The sequence below is a fragment of the Hemitrygon akajei genome, chromosome 15 (assembly GCF_048418815.1).
Source record: "Hemitrygon akajei chromosome 15, sHemAka1.3, whole genome shotgun sequence".
NCBI classification, from domain to species: domain Eukaryota; kingdom Metazoa; phylum Chordata; class Chondrichthyes; order Myliobatiformes; family Dasyatidae; genus Hemitrygon; species Hemitrygon akajei.
In genome coordinates this window covers 15,343,758-15,364,927 of record NC_133138.1, presented here as the reverse complement: position 1 = coordinate 15,364,927, position 21,170 = coordinate 15,343,758, and the positions used below count along the sequence as shown (strand labels likewise).

Here is a 21,170-nt window from a genome sequence, read left to right as displayed (position 1 = left end):
GAATTTCAGAACAATGTTCGGGGGAGTTGCCCTGTTCTGTGTGTTCAATAAGGAAGGAAGTATTACTGGATCCAATTCTGCAAGTTATAGGGGTCAATTTGATACTTAAGCTGAAAACAAACAGATGGTCACTTTTATCTTTAAGAGTAAGGAACATTCCAAAGAAGCATTTCCAAGTCAGAAGAGAGTTTAATTCAATGGGATTTTTCCAGGGTACCACTGGGACCAAAGAATGACCGGCAGATCTCTAACTGAACAACGATTGAAGTTTTAATAAGATATTTCTGATGCTAGCTGGATGAAATTCTGACATGAGGGAAAAATAGGAGGAACCTAATCCTAGGGCTTCTTGAATGATGTGGGAAAGTAAGTATATGATGCACATTCAAGATTTTATAAACGTTTTAATCTAGTTATGCAATTCATGAGGGAAAACATCATAAATGAGAGAAAATCTGCAGATACTGGATATCTGAGCAACACACACAAAATGCTGGAGGAAGAGGACGTTTTGGGCAACTGTACTTTTTTCTATAGATGCTGCCTGGCCTGCTGAGTTCCTCCAGCATTTTGTTTGTGTTGCAGAGAAAACATCACCAAGTATATTTCTTAATAACAATAACAATTTGAATAGCAAGACCAATTTATATGTAGTCATTTTTAATAATGTATATTGAAGTATGAGGGAGAAATGTGTAAAACAAACCTTTATTGATCTTGGAACAACATTTCTACCTTGTGAAAATCAAAAATTCATGGACATTAGAAATACGAAATGAAAACAAAATGCTCAAAACACTCAACCAATCAAGAAGTAGCTGTTAAAAACAAAATTGCAGTTAATATTTTTGGGTGGAAAACCCTTTGTCAGAACTGAGAGAGAGAAAACTCAGATTGGCATAAGGTGGGAGAGCTGGAGAGGATAAAGGGAATATCGTTAACAGAGTGAAGAGCCACTGCTGTGGCAGTGATGGAATGGACACAGATGGGTTGCTAATGACAATGGAGTGAGAACACAAAAGAATGTAAAAATTATTAAATACAGGGCAAGCGGAGAAGTCAAAGTAAATTTATCAAATGCATACATCTCCATTGATTTTGTTGTGGGCATTCACAAAGAAACACAATGAAAGATGGCACCCAATGTATAAAAGACAAAAAGAGAATAAATAAATAAGCAATAAATATCAAGAATATGAGATGAAAAGTCCTTGAAAGTGAGTCCATAGGTTATGGGAACAGTTCAGTAATGAGGTGAGTGAAGTTGTCCCCTCTGGTTCCAGAGCCTGATGGCTGAGGGGTGATAACTGTTCCTGAACCTGGTGCATCTTCAGGCTTCAGTACCTCCTTCCTGATGGCAGCAGTGAGAAAAGAGTATGCTCTAGAATGTGGGGGGTGGGGGGGGGTGTGTCCTTGATGATGAATGCTGCTTTATTGCAACAGCGTTCCTTTCAAGAAGTGTTCAAAAGAGCAGGTTGATGGAGAGAGAGAGAAGCTGAGTTACTGTCATGGATGACTTGCAGTAATGAGGCTTACCTGCAATTGTCGGAATTTGATATGGAGACAAACGTGCCCAAACAGAATCGAAGGTGCTGTCCCCAAGCTTACATTAGGCCAAGTTATACTGGTACAGGAAACGCAAACTAGGCTAGAGTAGGGGTGGGATGGAAGACTCTTTGGATATTGCAGTTCAGTCTAGGCTATATTCAGTCTTAATGACTAGTATATATATTTATAGATCTTCAGATGATATTCCTACATTCCTCAGTAAACTGAGGACACTCCGTGTTAGAATAGTTAGGGGCAACACTTTTGAAATAAAATACAGACCCATTGTTAGCCCATTGCCATTTTTGCCAACCATTCTGAATCTGAATACAAAAATTTCAAATCAGCTGAAAATTGTACTCCTTCCTTCAACAATGGCCAAATCTGCAGATTTATTCGAATTTAATGACTGCTTCCATCTTCAGAAGCTAGAAAATGAATGTTTATATTAATCTATCTAAAAGACATAGGAGTATTATTAGGCCATTTGGCACAGTGACTATTCCATTTGAGTTTTTGATCCTTTTCCTGAAGCCCATTTACAATATGACCAATTAGATTAACCACAGACACCGTGATCTTCTAGGCAATAAATGTATTATTGATATTTATAATTAGTGTAATAGTTGCCAAATAAAGATTCCTTAGATGGCAGGCAATATGGCGGCACGCACAGATGCCGCAGCCACTCCAATTAACGGTGAAATTTCCTGTCCTGTTCCTCTTCTATGACCAGAAAACACTGCTGATCATAAAGAAGAATAAAATCTGCAAGCCTGCCTTGCTGGTGGTGGAATACCGAAGGCGCTGTGTAGTTGCGGATTACCGCAGGGAGCAGGACTTTGCTCAATGCCACACTCTACTAAAGCTACATGGGGGAGTGGCAGTCGGATGTGGTGCACTCAGATTCGGAAGTACGGTAAGCGTGCAGGTACTCAAGCAAGACTTAAAGCAGATCCCTGCAGGCCTGCACTCCTGATGATTCTGCTCGCTAATGTTTGATGGCTGGACAGTCAACTAGATAACCTGCATTGCATCTGAGCCAGCAGGAGATGAGGGGCTGCTGCACACTCGTCCTGACAGAACCATGCCTCCAGGGCACCATTTCAGAGTTGGCCGCCCAGCTAGTCGGCCTAAGCTCCTTTCAGGCAGACAGAAATGCTGTGACTTCCAGCAAGACCAGTGGAAGAGGTCCGTGTCCATCAATAAAAACTGGTGTGTGAGTGCCTTAATAGCCAAGGCCCACTGCTCACCATGGATAGAATTCTTAATGGTGAGGGGTCTTTCTACTTACCGAGCGAGTTTCCCGCCATCCTGATCATGACTGTTTACAACCCTCCCTGCGCTAGCGCTGGGGAATCGCTGCACGACCTCTATGGGACCATCTACAACCTCGAAGCTAGTCACCCCGACGGTGAGTTCATTGCTGTCATTGACTTAAATCATGCCAACTTAAAAACGGTCCTGCCAAAGTTCTACCAGCTTGTCAACTTCATAACCAGAGGAGAGAATATATTAGACCTGGCTTATACCAACGTTCGTGGAAGCTACAAGGCTGTCGTCCCCCCCCCCCCCCACCCCCACCCCCACTCCCTGACTTCACCTAGAATATTCAGACCACATATCCGTTTGCTAATCCCGCACGGCAGAGCACTGGTTAAATCTAGTTTACAGGGAGAGCAGGACCTGACCAGAAAGTGCCATCTCACAACTACAGGACTGTTTCCAAAGCATTGGCTGCAGCATATTCAGGGAGCCTCACGTCAACTTTGATGGATATGCGGGATCGCTGACTGGCTGCATAGGGATGCGCATTGAGGACGTTACTGTGATTAAACACCATGCTGCCAGGGCAAACCAGACACCGTGGCTGCCTGCAAAGATTCACGCACTGCTTAGGAATCAGGGTGCTGTCTTCAGATCGGGGACACGGATGATTCTCAGGTCCACAAGAGCCGTGCTCTCCCATGCCGTCGGGAAGGCAAAGCATGAGTATGCACAAACACCAGGGACACGGGATGCATGTGACAAGGTATACAAACTGATAACAAGTCCACCTTACACGGCAACAACAGTGACCCCTCCCTTCCCGGCAGGCTGAATGCCTTATATGCACTATTTGACACATTGTGACATTGAGGAAAGCCCCCTCTTCCTCGAGGAACAGGCACCCTGTAAGGAGGATCCCAGCAAAGCTGCAGGGCCAGACAGTGTACCTGGTCAGATGCTGGAGGGTTGTGTGGCCCAGCTAACAGAGATCTTAACAGACATCTTGACTATCTCTCTGAAACAGTTTGCTATCCCTCCAGGCTTCAGGGCAGCCACCATCATTCCAGTAGACAAGAGCAACTGGCCTAAACGATTACCAGTCAGCGTCACTGATTGCAACAATCATGAAGTGCTTTGAGTGGCTGGTAATGGATTCTATAAAATCCCACCTTCCAGCCTCTTTGGACCCCTCCCAGTTTGCCTACTCCTCATAATGGTCCACTAAATGTGCCATAGCTTTGGTCCTCCACTCCGGTCTGTACCACCTAGGAAACAATACCTCACATGCAAGGATGTGTTCATTGACTTCAGCTTGGCGTTTAACACCCATCATCACTCAGAGGGTGGTAGATAAACCGTTGTCGATGGGATTCAACTCTGTATCTGGATCTTGGACTTCTTGATGGAAAAACCCCAGTCAGTCTGGGTTGGCAGCAACATCTCAAGATCCATCACGCTGGGCACTGGTGCCCCCAGGATTGTGTGCACAGTCCACTGCTGGTCAAGTTGATGACTCATGACTGCACTGCCAGATTCAGCTCAAACTGCATTATCAAGTTCGCTGATGATACAACATCAGCAACAATGATGAGTCGGCATACAGAGAGGAGGTAGAGAGGTTTGTCAAAAAGTCTGAGAACAACAACCCGAGGAAAGACAAAAGGGATGGTTGTAGACTTCAGGAAGGCACAGGTCAACTCTTGCCATTGCATATCAATGACTCTGTTGTGGAGAGAGTGACGAGCACAAAGTTCCTTGTGTCCACATAATGGATGATCTAACCTCGACCCGCAGTACCTCCTCACCAGTCAAGAAAGGACAGCAGCATCTACACCTTCTCAGGAAACTCAGGTGTGCAAGACTCCCTACCCCCACTCTAACAACTCTCTGCAGGAGCACCTTCTGGCTGCGTCATTGGGTGGAAAGGATCTGCAAGGCACTGGACCGCAGGACCCTACAGAGGACAGTAAAAATCCACTGAGAGGAGCATCGGGACCCCCAGTTCCTCACCACCACCACAACTGGAAGCATTGTAGACAAAGGGTCCAAAGCATTGTTGAGGATCGCTACCACCCACTCCACAATCTCTTTGACCCACTACCATCAGGAAGGAGGTACAGAAGCATCAAGACTAGGACTACCAGACTGGGTAGCAGCTTCTTCCCTCAGGCTGTGAGACTGATGAATAGCCTGCCACCACCGAGGTCTGGTCACTAGGATGCTGAGCTGTTTACCATTTACCTGTGCTGCACACTACATGCATTTTGAATTGTATTTTATTAACTTGTTTATATTAATATGTTGGTTTATGTGCTATGTGATGTATATGTTTTGTGGGTGTACTGTGGTCTGGAGGAACGTTTCATTTGGTGTATATATGTAAAGTGAGATGAAAATAGACGGACTTAATTTTAAAAAAGTAAGATAACTTGGGCTTAATTCATTGAATTGAGTCTGAATTGAATGTAATTTGCAGTGAAACGTATTCTGAGAGTTAATGTTTGCAAGGAATCTCCTTTTTCTTGAATAAATTGAATTGATGTAGAGTTGTGTTCATTCTTTCTCTGTTTTAAATTTTAGGCTTCTTTAGCCTTCCCAATGCCTGCTCCTTAGACCATAAGGTAGAGGACCAAAATTAGGCATAAATATCCCATAAAGTCTGCTCTGCCATTTCATCATGGCTGATCCAATTTTCCTCTCAGCACCAATCATCTGCCTTCCTCCGTTTCTCTTCATGCCCTGACCAATCAAGAATCTATCAATCTCTGCCTTCACAGCTGCCTATGGCAAAGATTTCCACAGATTCACACTCTCTGGCTAAAGAAATTCCTCCTCATCTCTGTTCTAAAAGGACGCCCCTCTATTCTGAGGCTGAGATCTCTGGTCTTAGACTCTCCCACCAGAGGAAACATCCTCTCCACATCCACTCTATCAAGGCCTTTCACCATTCGATAGGTTTCAATGAGGGCATCCCTCATTCTTCTAAATTCTAGTGAATACAGGCCCAGCGCCATCAAATGCTCTTCGTATGACAAGCCAGTCAAACCTGGAATCATTTTCACGAACCTCCTTTGAACCCTCTTCAGTTTCAGCACATCCTTTCCAAGGACACAAAACTGCTCCAAGTGAGGTTTATAAAGTTTCAACATCATCTTTACTTTTATATTCTAGTCCTGTTGAAATGAATGCTAACATCGCATTTGCCTTCCTCACCACAGACTCAACCTACAAATTAACCCATAAGAAATCCTGCACAAAGACTCCCAAGTTCCTTAGCGCCGCAGTTTTTTTTGTATATTCTCTCCATTTAGAACATAGTCAACCCTTTCTTTTTTTATACCAGAGTGCATAACCATACTCTTCCTGACACTGTGATTGTTGCCAACCACAATGCAACTTCAAATTAGAGAGGGTTAGAACGAAAGGAGTATTTGCCTGGCAGTGATGAAGAGAAATGTTCTAATGACATAATTGGCTCATTTTAAATTGAATTTATTATTATCAAAGGAAAGATATCTCTTCACTTATTAATATTCAAAACCAGGGCTGTCAAGAGAACTTTCTTCCATATTATGTTTGGGGACAGCTAATTCACTGATCTCTACATTTATAATCTATATTTTCTGTGATCAATGGTTTTAAAGCATTAAGAACAAGGATGGACTGAAAGGTGATAGTGAGAGGTATGTATTGTTCTCCTTCTCATGCAAGCTTGGGTAGTAACTAGATGTTTTATTCATGTCCCAGTAAGTGACAGTCATGGGTACTTATTCGGATGCATTATGGTTTGGAGACTACATCAGTTAGCTCTCAATCTGATCCATAATACTACATTGGCATAGCTGCAATTCAAATATTTATTGGATTGGATCTGAAATTTATAGTTCCATTATGCTCAAAGATTTAGCAATGTTTTATGACTGTATCATGCAACATTATATATTTTCCAGTTACAAGATTTATCTCAGGCTGTGTAGCTAAAACTTTTCTCATGTAAATCTTGTAACAGGTTCTTAAAAGAGGTTCTTAACAGGTTCTTACTTCTCTAACTTCCGTTAATGCCCCTCCTCCCCTTCTTACCCTATCCCTGACATATTTATTTGCTTGCCTGTTCTCCATCTCCCTCTGGTGCTTCCCCACCCCTCCTTTCTTTCTCCTGAGGCCTTCCGTCCCATGATCCTTTACCTTCTCCAGCTCCGTATCACTTTCGCCAATAACCTTTCCAGCTCTTAGCTTCATCCCACCCTCTCCAGTCTACTCCTATCATTTCTATTTCTCCCTCCCCCTCTACTTTCAAATCTCTTACTATCTTTCCTTTCGGTTAGTCCTGACGAAGGGTCTCGGCCCGAAACGTTGACATCGCTTCTCCCTATAATGCTGCCTAGCCTGCTGTGTTCTACCAGCATTTTGTGTGTGTTGTTGTTTGAATTTCCAGCACCTGCAGATTTCCTCGTGTTTGTTCTTAGAAGAGATTTAGTTCATCTTTCAGAAGGGACCATTCTTTTAACTGTAGTTTATAAGTCCCTGTATACATTTCTGGAGATCTATATATAAAGTAGTGGTATCATCATATGGCTCAACATAAAGTGAGAGATTTCAATTCCAAATCAACATTGAATCAGGGATGAGCGATGGATGATAGTGGACTTAGATAACAGAGAAATGAGGTGTGGCTGGTGCAGCCATCGATGGATTAAGCATTGATCTTATTTATGTGGCCACAAGTTAAAAGTGAAGCTCATGAAAAACTGTAATAAAAAAGATAATTGAGTTGAAAAAGTTGGAGCCTTCTTACACCTTGTTGCTTTTGCATAACGCTGTTTAGTGGTGCTGGTCAATGATAGGTCAAAAATCAAACTAACCCGAGATTGGCAGAGGGTTCAGGCAATGTGCAGGACTGGCTATTTCTGCAAATCATGGTGGTGGTTTTACGTTGTTCTGTTTTCTTTATGAGTTCCCTGTAGAAGAAACTACTCAATGAGAATGAGCGATATTTTACTGAGGAGGGTAAGCATTAGCAGGAAGAGGCATTCTTTGCAGAATGTTTGGGGCCTTCTGTAAGTACAAGTTTTGATACCTGTTGCAGGTTGTTACTGGTGCTAAGCTTGTATGTGCACAACTGACTCATTTTTATTTGAGTGCATTACCATTTATTGCCTTTATCCATGAGCATCACAGAGGTGCAGCATCACTGAAGACTAAGCTGATTTCTCCACCAGCAGGTTTCTGACCCTGGGAAGTATAGAGGTCAGGGCTTTAGCATTATTTTAGACTATTTCCTTTGCTTGCTAGTCCCTGTGGCTGACACTGGAGAAAATTCTTTGCCTGCAGCAGTAATTTGTTTGATTTTCAGTTTTCTTCCCCCACAGAGGATGCTCTGTAAATATCAGTTCATTAGAAGTATTTAAAATGGAGTAAAGTAAGTACGTTTTTGAAAGGGGGTGATAGGAGGAGACAATTGGGAGCTTTAGGGATTGACACACAAAGGAAGTTGAATCCTATGGTGATCAGTTGTGAATGCACTGAATGACGTGACAAGCCTGAATGGCAAGGTCTTTCTATTGCAGCTGTTCCTCTCTCCTTACCTCTTGTTGGTGCAATTACTTGATGGTAACAGCCTTCCCTAATTGATATAACAAGAATAATGGCATTTTTCACTAATTCCATTTCTTTTCTGAAACCAGATGACCTGTAAATATTGTGGACTCTTCCTTCTCCTAAGCCAGAGTCTGGGGTCAAACATTGTTCGACAATAATATCAAGCTGGGGCCAACTAACTTACAAGATGTGATTGCACTGAGAGGGTGCACCAGCTTTGTGATTGCACTGGAATGGGTACAGAAGAGATACACCAGAATGTTGTGGTTCGCAAGAGACTGGATTGTCTTGGGCTTGTCTTCCGTGGGGCAGATGAGGCAAAGGTAGCACCTGGCAAAATTATGTTTATAAAATTATTGGAGGCAGAGGTGTCAAACACCAGGAGGGCTGAGGTTTAAAGCGAGGGATATGAGATTTAGAGGGGATCTGAGAAAGAACTTTTTCAGCCATAGGATGGTTGCAATCTGGGAAGCAGTGCCTGAGAAAGTGGTAGAAGCAGATACACACAAGACTGTAGAAGCATCTGGGTGAGCAATTGAACTGCCAAGATATAGAAAGCTATGGACCAGGTCTTAGTAAATGGGATTAGTATAGATACAGAACTGTGCAAAACTCATAAGCACATATATATAGCTAGGGTGCTTAAGATTTTTGCACAATACTGTAGATACTTGATCATTGGCACTGATGCACCATCAATAACTCTTGGAGACGTGAGGCAAGAGATGGGCTTTTATTAGCTGGAAGAGAGCAGTCAGCAGCAAGAGACCATCACACAACATCCTGGAGACTGAGGGGGGAGCAGTGCCTCCAATCGCCTTTATACAGGGGTCTGTGGGAGGAGCCACAGGAGCAGTCAGCAGGGGGGGCGTGTCCAGACAGGTATATGTAGTTCACCACATTCACCCCCCCTTTGTTTTAAAAGAGAGTCCCCATGGGGCGAAGTTTCTTACAAGTATATTTACAGGTTAAGTCTATCAGGTGGTCGAATCTGTTGCTGCGATCTACGTAGCACCGGCTGTGATTGCACAGGTGCCGGTGGTGGTGCTGCTTCCAGCCTGACTTGAGGTGTCAGCCCATTAGGCATCAGTGATCCCCCATGCGTGTGCCAGGCGCCCAGTATGGGAGTGTCGTGAGGAGTCTGTGTAGGGCTTGGTGTGCACGGTGTACCTGTCTGGACACGCCCCCCCCCCCCCGCTGACTTCTCCTGTGGCTCCTCCCACAGACTCCTGTATAAAGGCGATTGGAGGCACTGCTCCTCCCTCAGTCTCCAGGATGTTGTGTGGTGGTCTCTTGCTGCTGACTGCTCTCTTCCAGCTAATAAAAGCCTATCTCTCGCCTCACGTCTCCGAGAGTTATTGATGGTGCATCAATTTTATTAGCTGGAAGAGAGCAGTCAGCAGCAAGAGACCATCACACAACATCCTGGAGACTGAGGGAGGAGCAGTGCCTCCAATCGCCTTTATACAGGGGTCAGTGGGAGGAGCCACAGGAGCAGTCAGCAGGGGGCGTGTCCAGACGTATATGTAGTTCACCACAGGCACAGACATGGTTGGCTGAAGAGCCTGTTTTTGTGCTCATGACAAGCAAAGCTTTATGTTCCATGTTTGTTATTTTTGTTCATTGTTATCCTTTCAGTTTCATGGTGTAGACATGTAAACCAAGGTAAGGGAAAGAAATCAATTGCAGTTTCAGTTCCCTTTGTATCATCTTACAGTTCAGAAGTTGTGAACAAATATGAAGGTCAGTGTGAGCAATCTTTTCTGCTGTGGTGGAAAGATCACATCTCAGCTTCCGTCCTTACCCACCCACACGCTCCCCAGCTACAAGGTGATGGATGCCCAAAAGTAAAGCCAGTCGATGTATAACCTACACAGAAAGAGAAACTAGAGCAGTTCTGCCACCACTATAACAATGATCTTGTGATTGCAAAGATCTCCACAGTAAAGCTGTGGAAAATTGATTTACTCAATGAACTGTAAATATAGTGCTCAATTCTGGTCGCCTCAGTATAGGAAGGATGTGGAAACCATAGAAAGGGTGCAGAGGAGATTTATAAGGATGTTGCCTGGATTGGGGAGCATGCCTTATGAGAATAGGTTGAGCGAATTCAGCCTTTTTTCCTTGGAGCAACGGAGGATAAGAGGTGACCTGATAGAAGTGTACAAGATGATGAGAGGTATTGATCGTGTCAATAGTCAGAGGCTTTTTTCCCAGGGCTGAAATGGCTAGCACAAGAGGGCATAGTTTTAAGGTGCTTGAAAATAAGTACAGAAAGTAAGTATTTTTATGCAGAGAGTGGTGAGTGCGTGGAATGGGCTGCCGGCGACGGTGGTGGAGGCGGAAACGATAGGGTCTTTTAAGAGACTCCTGGATGGATATGTGGTGCTTAGAAAAATAGAGGGCTATGGGTAAACCTAGGTAGTTCTAAGGTAAGGACATATCTTGCACAGCTTTGTGGGCCGAAGGGCCTGTATTGTGCTGTAGGTTTTCTATGTTTCTATAATAAAGATATTAATTGATTTTTAAAATTCAACTAAACTGATTTGGAATTTATTAAGGGGAGTACTTCACTCTGTTATTGAGAAGATGTACAAGTCTCTGACTTACTTCCACACTTACTGTCCGTTACGCCTGCTGGCGTTTAGAGCAACAGGGAAGGTCAGCCATCTCCCTCTGTCCTTGGCCACTCGGACGTACAGTGCCGCCACAACTACTTTCACAGTTTACTGTCTCATTTTCTAATTTTAAGATATATTGAAGCAGGATGTTTTGAGTTAGAGCTAACCTACAAAACATCATGTCTAATCAAAAGAAAAAAACTCAAAGCCAGTTAATTTACTAAAAATTAAAAACCAAAATTGTGCTCTAACCAAGTATTCATCCCTTTTTTTTATCACTTTGCTAACTTTCCTCAGCTGTAATATCTTTACTAACTCACCCAATTTGTTGACGTAGAAAATTGGAGGATTGCCATTTTCAATGAATTCATAAGAGTAAATACCCCTCTCCCTGTAAGATCTAACAGTATGGTAGATGAAGACAAAAGAGCATTAAAGACAAGTCAGGGAAATTATAATAGAGATGCACAAATCTGCGGAAGGTTACAAGACATTCTCAAAGGCACTGAACATACTGTGAAGCTCAGTGCAGTCCAGCCTTGAAAAAATGAAACCACAGCCACACTGCCTCGGTCAGGCTGCCCCTAAACTTTGCCACCAGAGAAGAATGGCAAGTGCAAGGGAAGCTATTGTGACGCCGACAGTCACTGAGTGAGCTGCAGGAGTCAGTGTCTGCAACTGGAGATGAAGTTCATGGCTCCACAACCCAAGGCCTTGCACAAAAAGGTTATTTATGGTAGAGTGGCAAGGAAGAAGCCCTGGCTGAAAAAAAATAGCATATCGTAACCAGTCAGGGTTGAAAAGAGTCATTTAGAAGATAATATAAAGAGATAAAGGTCTTGTTGTCAGGTGAGACTAAAGTGAAACTCTTTGCCTTCAACACTAAGCAGTACGTCTGGCAAAAGTCTAATACTGTGCATCAGCCAGGTAACGCCATCTCTACCGTAAAGTATGGTGGAGATAGCACCATGATATGGAGATGCTTTTCAGCAGCAAGGACTGGAAATCTGGTCAGGATTCAAGAGGATATGACGAATGCTGCTAAATTCAGAGAGATCCTGCATAAAGACCTGCTTGCCTCTACCAGAAAACTTAAACTGGGGAGAAATCTGTCGTTCAGCAGGACAATGACCCAAAGCACACTGCCAGAGCAACCATGGAATGGCTTCAAATGAAAACAAATGATGTCCTTGGTTGGTCCAGGTCAACTGGCCCTTAACCTCATTGAACATCTCTGGCAAAATTGCTATCCACCGCTGCTCCCCGACTAACTGAGCACAAAGAGAGATTAATACTTTTAAACCGCTGACGTTTCAGTTTTTGAATTTTTGTTTTGTCTTGCTTCACAATTTTTCCTGTTTTTTTTCCTACCGTGGAAGAAAAGCGTGTGTGATTCACAAATAAAAATTCTCAGTTAAATTGATCACAATCCCTGGTTGTCATAATCATTTATGTGAACAAAGGGCAGGGGACTGAATACTTTTATAAGGCACTGTAGAAGGATTCTTCATTGCTGTTTGTGTAACAATTTTGTTTTACCAGTCAGCTGGACTGAACCTCAGAGCCTGGAGAACCCTTTGACCATTAATAAGATGCAAGATGTATCAAACTGGATGAGTTGCAATATTTGGAATTGTACTGTAAATACACTGAGTTTTTTTTATATTAATACTGATTTTGAAAGATTAAAATAGAGTCTGAGTTTTTTAAAAATTATCTGCTGGTGGTTACTTTTAACATTGAGTAATCAAAATAATGAACTTTCAACATTTACAGCACCAGCAGATTTTTTACATTTTCTTCCAATGAATATTCATCAATTAAGAACTATTTGAAAACTTTTTGGTAATTACCTGATAAATTTTGATTTTTTTTAAATAAAAGAAGTTGCAGCTGCAACTGGAATTTGTCTAATTCAGTGTTTCCCAACCTTTTGTAGCTCACGCCCCCCCTAAAGCACCTTTATACTTGTCAATGCCCCTCTTAGGCACAATATACATTCCGGCACCTGCATAGTGTAAAAACATATCTACCATATGCTAACATGGAAAAAATTATTCTGCTTTAAATTTTTGTTTGTCTTTAAACCTAGTTTACACAGTACCGGTGTACTGTGCAGCAGCTTTGATATCAATATAATCTTTGAGCTTGATAGTTTACAGCAAGTGTTAAAATATCTGGCTCAAGTTGTGACAGCAAAAGCCTTAAGTCCCCATGCGTAACAATGTCCAAGCGGTTTCTGTTTTTTGTGAGTATGTGGTTCACTGCACTGAAGCCTCTTTCTACAAGGTAGGAGGATGGAAATGCAATGAAGAGCAGTTCCGCTCTTCTCCAAAGACCAGGAAACTTCATATGACAATGTAGCCACGTACTATAAAAGCCGACTTTTGAAAAAGCATTTTTGCTTCTTCATCATTCTGAATTTCAATAATTTTTTCTTGCAAGCCCTCTTCCTGTTCTTCCACCTTGCAATGAAATGGGTTTATTAGTCTGGATTTTCTAGATCGTTCAAATCCTTGAATCAATTCTGAAAATCCTTCTTCAGTGACTGCAGGTGTAAGCAGTACTCTTGCAAATCGCCATCTGTGAAAGAGAGTGCCATACTTTACATGCAGGGAAACTGAGAACATTCTTTTCCCAATGTTTTGCTTATATATTTCAAATTTTCTGATACTGTAAAGGTGGACACTGCACTTTTTGCCTGGATTAAACTGAAATTCTTCCCCAGCAGTTTTGTATTTAGAATGTTTATTTTGTATTACAGATTGGCTAGATATGCCATATTTCCATGTCGAAGTTCAATCTTGTTTCCCAAGCTCTTGCTGGCTTTGAGCAAAAATTCAATCACAATGTCAAAAAGATCAAAGAAACATTTTAAGCAGCAGCCTTTTGACAGCCAGCAGGTAGTAGTGTGAAGTAATAAGTATTCAAACTCTTGTTATCTTGGCATAACTGGTGAAATATTCTGCTATTTATTGGATGAGCTTTAATTTTGTTGATAGCAAATATTACAAGAGCCATGCTTGAAAAATGTCGCTGGCTGAGGTTGTTGGCTGCGAGATGCTGACAATGAATTACACAATGGATTGCAAGCAGACTTGGAATTTCTTTTATCATAAATGCCACTAAACCAGCATAACGATCTGTGATATATGGTGCTCCATCTGTTGCACAAGAAATCCTGCTCCTATTCGGAATTCTGTTATCCTCAGTATACATTTTGAGCTCGTCGTAAATTAATTCCTCATTGATTTTTGTTTTTAACTTTTTACAAAAGAGAACCTCTCCATAAACTTCTCCATTTTTGATAAACCATTCATATGCCTTATTGTCTCGCACAGTTGACTTATCCACTTGTACCCCAAATTCTATTTTTTGTAGCTCTGTGCATTGTTGATACTCAGTGACTTCACCCATTTTGTCAATACGACAAGCTATAGAGCTGTTATTCAGAGGACTTGATTTTACAATTCTGGTATCCATTTTGAGAACCTCTGTACAGCAGGCATTATTAATCTTTTACCAATTATATGAGATTTTACACACATTGCTATCATTTTGGAAATGTTATAAGAAGCAATGAGACCACTATCAAGATCATTTTTAGCTTTCTTGACAAATGGCTCGAGTGTGCAGCTCTTTTCAAATGCTTCATTCATCTTCTGGAACTGAGTAATACCATAAGTAGCCTTTACAGAGTGTCTTTTACGGAAGTGTTAGACAGAACAGTATTACAAATAAGACACATGGGACATTGCTGATCTGACAGGAATGGATTAAAACGATACTCCAGGTACGTAACATTATACTGATGCGTTTTCTGTAGTTTCTGTTTCTTAGCAGGAATAGAATTCAAGGCATCACCACCTTCAGGTTCATAGAGATTGTGCCGACATATTTATCCATCATTAACGGGGTTAAATCAAAATAAAAAATTAACACAAACTGGGAAAGCCTATCGGATGTTGACGATGGCAGCAAGTTGACATGGCCAGTCAGGTCTTGGGCCTCAAGTTAGGGTGCCGCTTACCAACCCCAAGATTCTTGAATACCCCATGACGTGGGTTTGATTTCAACATTTATGAGAAGTTTGAATGAGTACGTGGATGGGAGGGGTATGGAGGGCTATGGTCCAGGTGTGGGTTGATGGGACTAGGCAGTAATAGTTCAGCATTGACGAGGTGAGCCAAGGGGCCTTTTTATGTGGTGTAGTGCTCTATGACTCTTTGTCTTCAGGGGCTTTGAGGTTGCTAACAAAGCCAATATATGAACTTCACTCTTCCACGGTATAGGAGGTGGAAGCAGACAGGTAGTTTGTGAAGAGTTCTACACCTTCTGCTGCCATTGTGGGGCTTGTCTGTGTTCACTATGTATAGCCTCGCAGTTTCAATGCCATTCTGAATTTCTGGTTTGAGAGGTCAAGGGCAGAGGTTTAAGGAGTGGCCGGGGATGCTGTATTTCTTCAGGGAAGCTTTCAGCACATCTTTAAGTTATATATGTGACTGATATAAATATTGTCTTTATAAAGTGTGATACGATTGCTGTAGTCGATGGAAAGTTAAGAGAGTGGTTAAGTTAAAACGTTTCAAATTATTTTAAGGAGAGTTGATAAGATTAATTTTCAAAAGCTGCTTTGAGGAATGCTTTTACCTTCTGGTCACATTCTTTCTTAGCGAGCTGAGTCCCTCCATTGTCTGGGGCATTGGAACCAGTTCTGGGGGAGGTGGGACCGGTATAAACAGGACGGTCTGCACCTGGGCTGGACTAGAACCAATGTCCTAGGGGGAGCGTTTGCTACTGCTGTTCAGGAGGCTTTAAACTACCGGTAATGTGGCAGGGGGATGGGAACAAGTGCAGAGAGACAGAGGGGTGTAAAATGAGGGTAGAAGCAAACAGTAGTAAGGTGAAAAGTAAAAGTGGCAGGCAGGCAAATCCAGGGTAAAAAGCAAAAAGAGCCACTTTTCAACATAATTGTATAAGGGCTAAGAGTGTTGTAAAAGCAAGCCTGAAGGCTTTGTGTGTCAATGCGAGGAGCATTCGTAACAAGGTGGATGAATTGAATGTGCAGATAGTTATTAATGAATATGATATAGTTGGGATCACAGAGACATGGCTCCAAGGTGACCAAGGATGGGAGCTCAACATCCAGGGATATTCAATATTCAGGAGGGATAGACAGGAAAGAAAAGGAGGTGGGGTATCATTGCTAGTTAGAGAGGAGATTAATGCAATAGAAATGAAGGACATTATCCTGGAGGATGTGGAATCGATATGGGTAGAGCTGCATAACACTAAGGGGCAGAAAACGCTGGTGGGAGTTGTGTACAGACCACCTAACAGTAGTAGTGAGGTTGGGGATGGCATTAAACAGGAAATTAGAAATGCGTGCAATAGAGGAACAGTAGTTATAATGGGTGACTTCAATCTACATATAGATTGGGTGAACCAAATTGGTAAGGGTGCTGAGGAAGAGGATTTCTTGGAATGTATGCGGGATGGTTTTCTGAACCAACATGTCGAGGAACCAACTAGAGAGCAGGCCATTCTAGATTGGGTATTGAGCAATGAGGAAGGGTTAGTTAGCAATCTTGTCGTGCGAGGCCCCTTGGGTAAGAGTGACCATAATATGGTGGAATTCTTCATTAAGATGGAGAGTGACATAGTTAATTCAGAAACAAAGGTTCTGAACTTACAGAAGGGTAACTTTGAAGGTATGAGATGTGAATTAGCTAAGATAGACTGGCAAATGTTACTTAAAGGGTTGACGGTGGATATGCAATGGCAAGCATTTAAAGATCGCATGGATGACCTACAACAATTGTTCATCCCAGTTTGGCAAAAGAATAAACCAGGGAAGGTAATGCACCCGTGGCTGACAAGGGAAATTAGAGATAGTATCAAGTCCAAAGAAGAAACATATAAATTAGCAAAAAAAAGCGGCACACCTGAGGATTGGGAGAAATTCAGAGACCAGCAGAGGAGGACAAAGGGATTAATTAGGAAAGGGAAAAAAGATTATGAGAGAAAGCTGGCAGGGAACATAAAAACTGACTGTAAAAGCTTTTATAGATACGTGAAAAGAAAAAGATTGATCAAGACAAATGTAGGTCCTTTACAATCAGAAACAGGTGAATTGATCATAGGGAACAAAGACATGGCAGACCAATTGAATAACTACTTTGGTTCTGTCTTCACTAAGGAGGACAAAAATAATCCTCAGGAAATAGTAGGGGACCGAAGGTCTAGTGAGATGGAGGAACTGAGGGAAATTCATGTTAGTAGGGAAGTGGTGTTGGGTAAATTGAAGGGATTAAAGGCAGATCAATCCCCAGGGCCAGATGGTCTGCATCCCAGAGTGCTTAAGGAAGTAGCCCAAGAAATAGTGGATGCATTAGTGATAATTTTTCAAAACTCCTTAGATTCTGGATTAGTTCCTGAGGATTGGAGGGTGGCTAATGTAACCCCACTTTTTAAAAAAGGAGGGAGAGAAACTGGGGAATTATAGACCGGTTAGTCTGATATCGGTGGTGGGGAAAATGCTAGAGTCGGTTATCAAAGATGTGATAACAGCACATTTGGAAAGAGGTGAAATCATCGGACAAAGTCAGCATGGATTTGTGAAAGGAAAATCATGTCTGACAAATCTTATAGAATTTTTTGAAGATGTAACTAGTAGAGTGGATAGGGGAGAGCCAGTGGATGTGGTATATTTAGATTTTCAAAAGGCTTTTGACAAGGTCCCACACAGGAGATCAGTGTGCAAACTTAAAGCACACGGTATTGGGGGCATGGTATTGATGTGGATAGAGAATTGGTCGGCAGACAGGAAGCAAAGAGTGGGAGTAAACGGGACCTTTTCAGAATGGCAGGCAGTGACTAGTGAGGTACCGCAAGGCTCAGTGCTGGGACCCCAGTTGTTTACAATATATATTAATGATTTAGACGAGGGAATTAAATGCAGCATCTCCAAGTTTGCGGATGACACGAAGCTGGATGGCGGTGTTAGCTGTGAGGAGGATGCTAAGAGGATGCAGGGTGACTTGGATAGGTTAGGTGAGTGGGCAAATTGATGGCAGATGCAATTTAATGTGGATAAATGTGAGGTTATCCACTTTGGTTGCAAGAACAGGAAAATAGATTATTATCTGAACGGTGGCTGATTAGGAAAAGGGGAGATGCAACGAGACCTGGGTGTCATTGTACACCAGTCATTGAAGGTGGGCATGCAGGTACAGCAGGCAGTGAAAAAGGCAAATGGTATGTTGGCATTCATAGCAAAAGGATTTGAATACAGGAGCAGGGAGGTTCTACTGCAGTTGTACAAGGCCTTGGTGAGACCGCACCTAGAATATTGTGTGCAGTTTTGGTCCCCTAATCTGAGGAAAGACATTCTTGCCATAGAGGGAGTACAGAGAACGTTCACCAGATTGATTCCTGGGATGGCAGGACTTTCATATGAAGAAAGACTGGATCGACTAGGCTTATACTCACTGGAATTTAGAAGACTGAGGGGGGATCTTATTGAAACGTATAAAATTTTAAAGGGATTGGACAGGCTAGATGCAGGAAGATTGTTTCCAATGTTGGGGAAGTCCAGAACGAGGGGTCACAGTTTAAGGATAAAGGGGAAGCCTTTTAGGACCGAGATGTGGAAAAACTTCTTCACACAGAGTGGTGAATCTGTGGAATTCTCTGCCACAGGAAACAGTTGAGGCTGGTTCATTGGCTATATTTTAGAGGAAGTTAGATATGGCCCTTGTGGCTAAAGGGATCAGGTGGTATGGAGAAAAAGCAGGTACAGGGTTCTGAGTTGGATGATCAGCCATGATCATACTGAATGGCGGTGCAGGCTCGAAGGGCCGAATGGCCTACTCCTGCACCTATTTTCTATGTTTCTATGTCTCTTCTGAATAATCAAAATGAAGCCCAGGCACCCTCAAGCAGCCTTGTTTCCCATCTCATTTAAATTCCTTGATACGGATTTGCCAGAGGCAAATTTGCCAGGGTCTGCTGTCCCAACCGAGAATGGTTTTCAATGAGATCAGAAAGATTACATAACTGTTGGAAATTTTTGGTGGGATCTAACTACTGATAGTAAAGCTTAATACATGATATACTGTGCTGTACAAGTGCCCCCCCCCCCACTTTACAAAGGTAGAGCGTTCCTATGAAACCTTTCTTAAGCCAAAATGGTGTAAAGCAAAGAACCATTAATTTATATGGGAAAAATTTTCATAAAAGCGAAAATCCTCTGCAATGCAAAAACAGGTTACTAATGTAAGTCTTTTGTAAAAGCAAAGTGGCGTAAAGGAAACATTCGTAAAGTGGGAGACACCTGTATATAGAACTTACCCTTCACAAGATTTTCCGTCCAACCGTCCTGAAGGCAGACAAGTATGTTTTCAATTATTAACTTTAACTTTGGGTTGCCATGGTAACATAGTGGCTCAGGGTGTCGGAGTTCAGTTCCAACACTGATTGTCAGGACATTTGCACACTGTTTGTTTGTACTTCCTCCAAGTGAACGCATGGGTTTGCTCTGATTTGCTCCCACGTTCCAAAAACAAACTTGTTAGTAGGATATTTGGTCATTGTAAATTGTCCTGTTATTAGGCTAGGGTTAAATAGGTTAAACCATTGAGCCAGAAGGGCCTGTTCTCGGTTGTAAATCTAAATAAATAAATAAATTGACCTAGCTGTTGCAAATGTATTCTTAGACTAATCATTAATGTAAAATATGGAGACTTCAAATACAACCATGTTCTGCCCATTATGTCCTATTATCTGATGGCAGTTTATTTTTAAATAGAAAAACCATTAGTTGAGTAGAACATGGCTTCCTTTCAATTCCAATTTTCTATTCGTATCACATTGGCAGTTCTTTGAGCTTATGATTAAAGGAATGTTTTCACTGATCAATCACCAGAAATGCTTGCAGTGGACAATGTTACTGAGAGTGGTAACTTGAACACCAAGACCACAAGACCTTGGAGCAGACTTTAGGTCAAACAGCCTGCTCCGCCATTTGATCATTGTCTTATTAATCCTCCTGCTTTCTCCCTGTGACCTTTGATGGCCTTGCTAATCAAGAAACTATCAATCTTTGTTTTAAATACGCCCAATAACTTGAACTTCCACAGCAGTGTGTGGCAATGAAATTCACAGATTTACCAGCCTCTGGCCAACGAATTGCCTCCTGATCTTTGTTCTAAAGAGACATCCTTTAATTATGAGTTTGTGTCCTTTGGTTCTAGATTCTCTCACTACTGGAAACATCCTAATTCATGTCCACCCTATCTAGGATTTTCCATTTCTGGTATATTTCAGTGAGATCTCTCCTGATACAGGCCCAGAGCCATCAAACACTCCTCATGTTTTTATCCCAGGGGTTATTCTCCTCTTTACCCCCTCTAACACCAGCAAATGCTTCCCTAGCTGTGGAGCCCAAAACTGCTCACAATACTCCAAATGTGGTCTGATCAACACCTTGTAAAGCCTCAGCATCACATCCTTCATTTTATATTATAGTCCTCTCAAAATGAATGCTAACATTGTATTTAGATAGATGATAGATAGATACTTTATTCATCCCCATGGGGAAATTCAACTTTTTTTCCAATGTCCCATACACTTGTTGTAGCAAAACTAATTACATACAATACTTAACTCAGTAAAAAATATGATATGCATCTAAATCACTATCTCAAAAAGCATTAATAATAGCTTTTAAAAAGTTCTTAAGTCCTGGCAGTTGAATTGTACCTCTTCATCCTGTCTGAGGAGCATTGCATCGATAGTATTCCTTACCATTGCTTCATCCTACAAGTTAACCTTGAGGAAATCCTGCATGAGGACTCAAGTCTCTTTGCCCCCCCCCCCACCACAATTTCTGAATTGTCTCCCCATTTAGAAAGTAGTCTATGCCCTTATTCCTTATACCGAAGTGTATAACCATACAATTTCCTACACTGTAATTCCACCTGCCACTATTTGCCCATTCTCCCAACTTGTCCAAGTCCTTCTGCAAACCCCCTGCTCCCTTAACTTGCTCCTTCACCTATCTTGGTCGGTCTTTCATCAATTTTAATTTAGGAAAATCACCCACAAGCATTATGTTGGGTATCCACTGTTGAA

General features: G+C 42.0%; 1 long non-coding RNA gene across 1 annotated transcript in view; it reads right to left on the bottom strand.

Annotated features, from left to right (window-relative positions):
* LOC140739181 (uncharacterized) overlaps nt 1–19,431 on the bottom strand; it is a 42,832-nt gene extending 23,401 nt beyond the window's left edge. Inside the window, exon 1 of the long non-coding RNA XR_012101574.1 lies at nt 19,389–19,431. This is a non-coding gene — a long non-coding RNA (uncharacterized lncRNA). The remainder of the gene's footprint in view (nt 1–19,388) is intronic.
* Between the last annotated feature and the right edge of the window lie 1,739 nt (nt 19,432–21,170).